The following is a 9,027-nucleotide window of genomic DNA, read 5'->3' as shown; positions in this document are numbered from 1 at the left end:
CTCTGAAATATCACTTTCGTTTAACAATTCTTCTGAATGGTTTTCCATCTACCCAATTTCTTGTTGGATACTATATGTTTTGTTATTATCCATGACTGCCATTTTAATTTTGTTGGAGTTTTCCAAAAATTTGATTTACTAATTTTGTCGAATGATTTCCCTGTTGATGTTGTATTAGTAAGATCCTTGATATGTATTGAGTTAGTAAAATATTTTTTTGTTGTCTTAGATTTTATTGCTGAGAATAACCATTCATTTTCTTTGTCCTCTAGGGTTTTGGGGGTTGTTGAATGGTTAGGATGGTCTCCCCAAGTCATTGAATTCAAGAAAGTAGAAACTCTAGATGGTTTATGATACTCTGACTTTTCTCAGATACCCAATTACTATCTTCTTCATATGTTCTAGCTAGATCTTTCACAATTTTTGGAGTTTTCCCAACTTAATGACATCTATTTTTTGTCCTTTTGCAAATAGTTACATTACTCCAATGAGTTGAAGAAGCTAGAGGAATTTCTTTTAGGTACTAAATATTGTTTGGAGCCCTAATTACTCTATTTTCTTGATACTCTTTGTCTTTTCCTGTTTGTTCTAATTGTATCTACTTGTTGCTATTTGGAGTATTGCTTTCATTTTTTTAATTTGTTTCCTCTACCTTCCCTTGCTCCAATCCTTTATTATAATCTTTTGTCTTTAAGTGCTCAAAAATAGCTATATTTTCTTCATGTGTTTGTTCCCCAATTGTGAATTGATCTTCAATGTCATTTTGTAAAAGCATGATGTTGTAGGATAACTGATTGAGCTTCTTCAAACTTGTTTCAATGTCATTAATGACAACCTTTTCTTTTTGGAATAATTCATAATATTTAAATTTTGTTAGCTTAATCTGGTTCTCCTATTCCTTTGTGTTTACCTTTTTGAATTATTCCCCTTTCTTTACATTATCTTAATGTTGCTTTGGATTTTTTGGTTTACCTTCTTCTGTATTCATTCCCTTAATTTCTTTTCTCCCTTCCTATTCTCCTTTCTAGTTTCTTATCTTGTTCAATCTTTCCTTTGACTCATAGATAAAATATAGCTTATCTTACTATTAGTGGTTGGGTATTCCAAACCGAGATTTGGGCTGGCCATACCTTATATCTCTCCTTCATATTTAGTAAATCTTAGATTGTAAATTGATCTATTCGTTATTATCTTTTTAGTTTTTACATCTTCTCGACCTAGGTCTGATTTTATTAGGAATTTGATTTTGCTTGATGCTTTAGAGTTTGATTCTACCCCTACTAATTTTCCTAGATATTCATCAATTTTATTAAGAATAGAAATATGATTTAGTTTAGGTGGGAACTTATCACCTTCATACCAATTGAATCTTTTTTTAAAAATTTTTTTAGGTCATTAAAGTTAGGTTGCGATGCAATGAATTCAATTATATATCCTTTATACATACATCCAGTTATTGTAATCAATTCATCTCTTAATCTAATGTTTGAACAATTTAAATATAATATTATTTTGGAGAAAATTTTGATACTTACCTATCTTCCATGGATTTTCTTTAGACTTCTTACCAGATTTGTTATTTGGGCTTCCAAACCATTTCAATGAGTGGAAACCCCTTGATCAAAGCGTTTTTGTCATATCTCTTTAGATTCTTTGTTGCTAATAATTAATATGTGATCTTGGTGATTTTGGTTCCTTTTTGAGGTTTCATTTGAATGAAATTTCAAAGAACTTTTAGTTGGTTTAATATCAACTTTGTTTACAAACCCTTTCCTATGGGGAGGAATATAGGCTTTAGGTTTTTTTGACAGGGTTTCAAACTTTTTGGTATTAACTTTTGGGTTTGATACAGTAGTATCTACGATTTGTTCCTATAGGGATATTATTGGCCTCTAAAATTTTAAAGGGTTTGTAAATATTTCTACCATTTGTATCTCCATGTATTTCTATCTTTGTCTTGCTTCCATTTGGAAGTTTGTATTTCTGCTTGGATACTTTCATATTTTCTATCAATTTCCTTTCATACCTTGTTTTATTACAAGACCCTCTCTTTCACTTGGCATGCATGGTTTATGTATTGTTTTGTCATGCTTTACACATCTCTCTGTATTTGCGATTTCTCACTTGTTGTCATTCATTCGTATCATTCTCTATAATTTGAGGGCTTTTTATTTGGTTGTACTACTCACAACGTAGTTCCTTATCCCTTTTATCATGGAGTTTCACCAGGAATAAAATGATTTGTTCCTTTGTCATACTCTTTCTTCCTTGTTTGTTGAGAGGATATTGAATCTATTGTTGATTTTGATGGATGGAGGCTTTGTGATATTGTTCATCCATGCCACGAAGGTATTCAAAGTTTTTTGAGGGCCACGACTAATTTTCCTTGGGTGATATTCCTTTGGGTTATTGATGTGTTCACATTTTTTAGGGCATGAATCCTTGAATTCTGCAATTTTTGTTGTGTCTGCCTTTTTCGCTATTTTCACTATGTCTTCCTTTTTTGCTATTCTTTCCATTCTTTTAGTAATTTCATAAACTCTAAATATTATTAAGTTAATAAATATTTTATTTAAAAATGTCTTGTGATTTAATAAAAGAGAGAAAGAATAAATTTAATAAAGTTTATTTTGATTAAAATGCAAAAGTTTGCACATGAAATTAAAATATAATAAAATAATTAAGAAAAATGTTTCGCATGATTGCAAAACTAAAACACTAAAGGGAGAAAGCTCTTTATTAGGAAATTGGAGCTCATTTCTGCACACACAGGATAGGAGGAGCCAATTTTTGGGAAGAGGGTTTTCAAAATAAAATGGAATTCACTTGTGAGATCTGAGCATCTATTCATTTAGCATCAAATCCAAGTAGGATCTTGTGAGTTTTGCATAGTAGTTTCTTTCTTTGAAATCTTTGTCTTCTCCATGTCTAAATGGAATTATTTTCAGAATATATTCAGGTTGAAACCCTCATTGATAAATTTGTTGTTCTTTGTTATGGAAACCCTTGTTTGGTAAATTGTAGAGATTCGTAATTGGATTGATTACAATTCAGGTAGGATTTGGGAAAAGGAGTCAAAAATGTTATATACAAAATTTGATTGGTTGTTCGTGAGTTTCCTATCAAATCTATTATGTAAATTTATTAAAAAAAATTATATATAACAATATAATTACCACAATAATTTAAAATTACTGTGATAATTATATTACCATATATAAAAAAAAGGAATTTGCAAAAAAAACTGAATTATGTTTAGTTCTATATATATATGTATGTATGTATGTATGTATGTATGTATGTATGTATGTATGTATTAAAAAAAAAGTTTTAAAGGGGGCAAGGCCACCAACCCCCCACCCACCCCACGACCACATGTATCGCACAGCAACTATTGTTGCCAAGGAAGCAGGTACTACTGTAAGGTAGTACGTTGTTATTGTTGTTGTACCGTCACTGTCGTGGCAGTGCTTTATCAGTCAACGGGCCTTAAACATTGTTCAAAATGTATTCAATATTTGTTTTTTTTAATTTAATTTATTAATTTTTTTAATTTAATAAACTTTTTAAACATAGTTTTTTATTAATAATTAATATCATTATTATTAGATAATTTTTATTGTAATAGTAGTTTTAGTAATTATAGATTATTAATAAATTACTTAATATTATTTGTTAATAATTAAATAGTTATTATTTGATACTAATAATATTTATTTAGATAATTGATTTTATAGTTTTAGTAATTAAGCTATATTAATCAATTTTAAGATTTGAAGAAATTATTGGATGTTATTTATCAAAATTCATTTAAAATTTATTATATATAAAACTGGGGGTTTATATTTAAAATATTTTTAACAATTTGATAAGTGTTGAGAGTCGTGTGGACTTAAGAACTTTAGCAAATCTATGACTTAAAATGAAATGAAAAAGCTTGAACCTTATTGTTTAATAAAACCCTTTTATCGATTTGGATTAACTTTTGAAAAATGAAAACCTGAAACCCAATAGTGAAAATTGAACTTTATCTTTTCAAACCCAATGAATTATGAAAGCTACATTTTTAAGGTGCTTTATGTGATGTGTGGTTTATGGGTGTTGGTTTTGGGTTTTGACTTAGTACGTTGACTAGTCAAGATGTTTACTGAAGGCTTGGGGTTTTGTTCTGTAATGATGTTATGGTTATATTTTTAGTCATGATCTTTTATACCTGACCACGGTGATGTATTCACATATTTTCTATGATGAGTTTTGATGCTTTTTAGTTTCTTGTATAGAATTGAGGTGATTATTGTGACTTTTTGTTGTAACCTTTGAGTTTCAATCAGTTATCTTTTGGTGCTTTCTAGTTGCTTGTATAGGACTGAAGTGATTATTGTGATTGGTCTTTTGGTGTTTTCTAGTTGCTCGTAAAGGACTGAGGTGAATATTGTGTTTTATCTTTAGGTGCTTTCTAGTTGCTTGTAAAGGACTAAGGTGAATACTGTGATTCTATGATTTGTAATTTTCATGAGTTTAGGGTAGGTAATCTATGTGTACGTTGGGAAGTAGCTTGCAATGGAGGTCAGAGCCCTAAAGAGGCTGCCTAGGTAACCCATTGTAAGTTCTTTTAATAAGTGATAACATTTCATTAAATGAGAGTAAAATAAATTAATAAGAGTCAGTGGTTTCCTCACCCATGCCTCAAGTTCTAGTAAAGGCTAGGATGAGAGTATAGAAATGCTTCATTGCAACCTTTCTTCATTAGTATGCCTTATCCGTACGAAAGGATATTGATGCCTCATAGAGGCACTAGGGGGCTGGAGTCCAGAGAGGCTACCAAGGTAACCTTAGAGTTGGCTCATGTGATGACACTTTTCCACTTACATAGTAGATTTCCTAAATGTTTTTTTTTGCCTCTAGGTTTAGATGTTACTTGTGTCTTGGTACCTTTGAGATAGTTTATTTTCAGGTGTTTCCTTGACCTAGATGTTGGTTATGACTTGTGGTTTGATATCAATTTGGGACTTGAGACTATCTCCTCGGCATAGTAGGAGTGGGCCATTTAGGTTCCATGAGGTTAGTGGTAGTGCATTTTTCTTATACCATTGAGATCCAACTATTAGATGTTGTTGTTGGATGTACCTGTGTAGTTGTTCCTCTCTTTCTAATCTTGTATTTCCTTATGTATGGTTATACTCTGTTGTATTGTATTTGATTTAAGAGATCTTATGAGATGTTGTATTTTATCCATGATGTATATTCTTTGAGCTTTTCATAGCTTGTGATTTGTACAATGGATGATTACGCATTACAGCTATGTCATGTGGCATCTTATATAATTTTATATTATTTCATTGGATTCATACTTGTAGTTACTCTATGATGTGGAATTATTGTGTATCGGATTTAGTATTAATAAAACTTATATAAATGTGACTCAACATCACAAAACCCTTAAGAGATGTAATCTATTTTGATGGTTGTATGTACATGAGTTATTTCTTTTTCTATATATCTGTTGTTGCTTAATTACTATCTTTTTAAAAAAAAGTTTGGCAAACTTAGTGAAACTTTAGGTTATTTTCTTTTGAGTTCCCTAGAGGGGCATTACAATATAGATATGCAAAGCAGGAGTATATGATATGTACAATATACAAACTATAGCCCAAGTAGACCAAACTATCCTAAAACTAGAGTCTACTAAGTGAAATTAAGCTAAAACATAAATATGTATAAATGTGCTTAATCATGCATAAGACTATTCCCTAATATGCACGTAATTATTTAAATTAATATATGCACGCTCTAATACACCCCCCTCCCCCCAAAGTAAACCCAAGGAGAAAATAAACTCTAAGGATAAAATTCATCAATGGTTCCTGCAAACTAGGATTTTTGAGGCACCAATATATAATGAAAGCCTCTTTAAGTGGAGGAAAGGGAGGAAAACCACATGAGAAAAAAACCTCTCTAAAACTAAGAGATTCAACTATATGAAATGAAAAAATATCCTTCAAAGATACAAGAAAATTATGGATACCTATTGAATGATAACATTCATAGTGCTAAATGATGAACCTCTTATGAAACCAATATGATGGTCAATATCAATTTGTGTGAGTGCCAATAATGACCCAACTTGAATAATCAGTAGGTAAAAAGAAAGAAAAAAACATTGACTTATCAAAGATAAAGAAGATGACAATTTGCATGAGTACCCCCAATGACACTAGAATATTGAATAGATTGAAAATAAAATACAACAAATATTTTATTCAAAGATATAAATTAGACATGAATTTGTATAAGTGACTATAATGAACCTACTCAATCATGAAAGGACAAATTTATAGTTGAAAATATGAGTGTTAATAGTCTAAAAGATTGATTAAATATAATCTATTACACTAATGTATTGGACTTATCTATCCATCTATTTGTATTTAGTTATTGTCTTCCTAGATATAACCATTTGACTAATGAGACTTGAGTAAAACAATAAAAATTTGTCACCCTTTAACTAAGGAAAAGGATAACAACATAAAAATTGTTAAACATCAACAACATAAAGGTGATATTTGTGTTTTGAATTTTAAGATGGTGTAAACTAATGAAATGTGTATAAATGGATGAAGTTTATGTCTATTATTTTTAATTTTTAAAAAACGATATAACTTTTTAATATTCAATGCCCATATTTGAGTTATTGAAATATTTTGCAAATCAAGGGTTCTAGTTCCCACCACAAAAATATATGTAAATAAATATTTTTTCATCTAATTTTAAAATATATCATAGCTGACATATGTAGTTAGTGCTATCCAAAAGAAAGATTCAATTTTGATAGATATTTGGCATGTTATAGCTATTCAAAGTTGGATTTTCTAGAAATTAACTTTTTTTTTTTGTTCCCACCACATTTTCCCTAGCAAATAATGTCAATCAATAAATAACTTATATATTCTTGAATGTGACTCTGTCCTCTAGTAAATTTGATCAATTTTAAACTTTTATGGTATCATCTATTTTTTTTGTTTTCCAATGCACATCTTCTTGAGCGCTGAAATATCTATAGAATTTTTACTATAACACAAATAATAGATCTAGCTAGAAAAAGAAGAAATCCATCTTTACAAAAATTTAGAAATAAAAGAACTTAGAATAAATAAAATGATATTGTTCACATGTACATAAATTTGTAGATTGCAATGAATATATAAAGAAGAGAGGGGAAATCGCATAATAGATACATGAAATTCAAGAAGAGAAAGGAGTTAAAAATAAGAATCCCTTAGTTTGCTATGCAACTACACTTTTAAAAGGTGATTGTAATCTCATTGTAAATAATGGACAATTAACTGCTTACAAGTTGAGTTAACACCTCCTCTTATTAGATTAGTACATGAGAAAGATACCATTAGAGTTGCAGTTAACCAAGAAGTTGGAATTAACGTACACTAACCACCCCTCTTAATTTCAACTAAGAATAAATAAAACATCTAATGAAAGATAGAGGAAAGAGGGAAAACCCAGTGGGAATAAAGTATTCCCTCAAAATCTATAAGAGAAAATCTTTTGTGAAAAGAAAAGCTATGGATTTTGTCAAATGTTAACACGATCATGGTGTTGAATGAATAACCTTCTCCGAAACCAAGGTGAAGACTAGGATCAATTTGTATGAGTTCCCCCAAAAATGAATATATGGAAAATAAAGGAAAAATATATGTCAATCAAATCAAAGATATAATAGACAATAATTTGCATAGCTTCCTCAAACAAAGAATAAATGGAAAACAAAGGAAAACCATCTATCATTTAAGGATGTAGATGACATATGAATCTATGTGCATCAATTATCCTCAAGCTCTTTAAAGAAATCACAATACTTTTAACAACTCAAACTTATCAACAAATTCACTCAGTAAACATATCTAACTTATTCAATTGAATCACAACAATAAATAATAATTTTCACATGTAGACAGGAAATAACATGTAAACATTAACACTAGTATTTTCATGTGGAAACCATATATGGGTAAAAACCACCGTGAACTTGTCACCCAAAAAAAATCACCCTTATGAAGTTAGCTTGATTAAGAACCAACCTTGTCATAGGTTACACACACATTTTCTAGATGTGATCTTGTTAGGGGATTTTCAGCAAAGATAATCTAGACCTTGTCCCCCCTGAATGAGTGTCCTATCTAAAGAACATAGAAACATTCAATCAAATGTCACCTTACAAAAGATACTTTTTGTCAAGCCCTTGTGGATGGATACAAATCACCTACAACTACAAAGATGTATACTTTCTTGAATTGTATGTTGAATGGAGGAATGTATAATGTAAGATGTATTCACTTATGTAATAGATCGACGTTTTCCCAATTATGTATGAATGCTTGATGAAGAGTTAGAAGAATGAAGATGGATGTAGATCTCCTCTTTTGATGACCAATTTCTTTGTCTCCTATGAAGAAAGAAGCTAGATATGTAAAAGAGAATGCTTGCAAGATGGATAATAGTTTAATAGAATTCAAATCTCTTCAATAAATTCTTGCTTGAACTCCTTAAATGCACAATATCTTACTTGAAAGTGGATAATTTGTATGTTGTGTGTGTGAAAATGAAGGGAGAAGGCCTCCTTTTATAATGATTTTCAAGTCAATTTCTACAAGGGTCAACTCCACTCGACAGGAAAAGACATATACTTTGCATCGAGCCCCAAAAATTACCAAATTTAAAACCCTAATGTGTAGGTCTCCTATATCGATATAGGTTGCCTCATGTATGAACAATACCCGAAAGGGTCAACTTTGAGTAATGATGAAAGATTTGAGGAACATTTAAAATTTTGGGGAAAGAAGAAAGGGTATGCAGGAAAATCAAGTGTAAATGCTAGAATTGGGTGAGAAGGCAAAGCGAATTGGGTAAATGGGTAGATAAATGAGGAAATGTGCATAGAAACTAGAGCCAACATAGAGTTTGAAATAAGATTGAAGGAAAAGGGATGATTTTGATTAAATTAATATATCCAAT

The sequence above is a fragment of the Cupressus sempervirens genome, chromosome 5 (assembly GCF_028749045.1).
Source record: "Cupressus sempervirens isolate cs-2001-9-10 chromosome 5, ASM2874904v1, whole genome shotgun sequence".
In the NCBI taxonomy this organism is placed as follows: Eukaryota; Viridiplantae; Streptophyta; class Pinopsida; order Cupressales; family Cupressaceae; genus Cupressus; species Cupressus sempervirens.
This window is presented reverse-complemented; position numbering follows the sequence as displayed.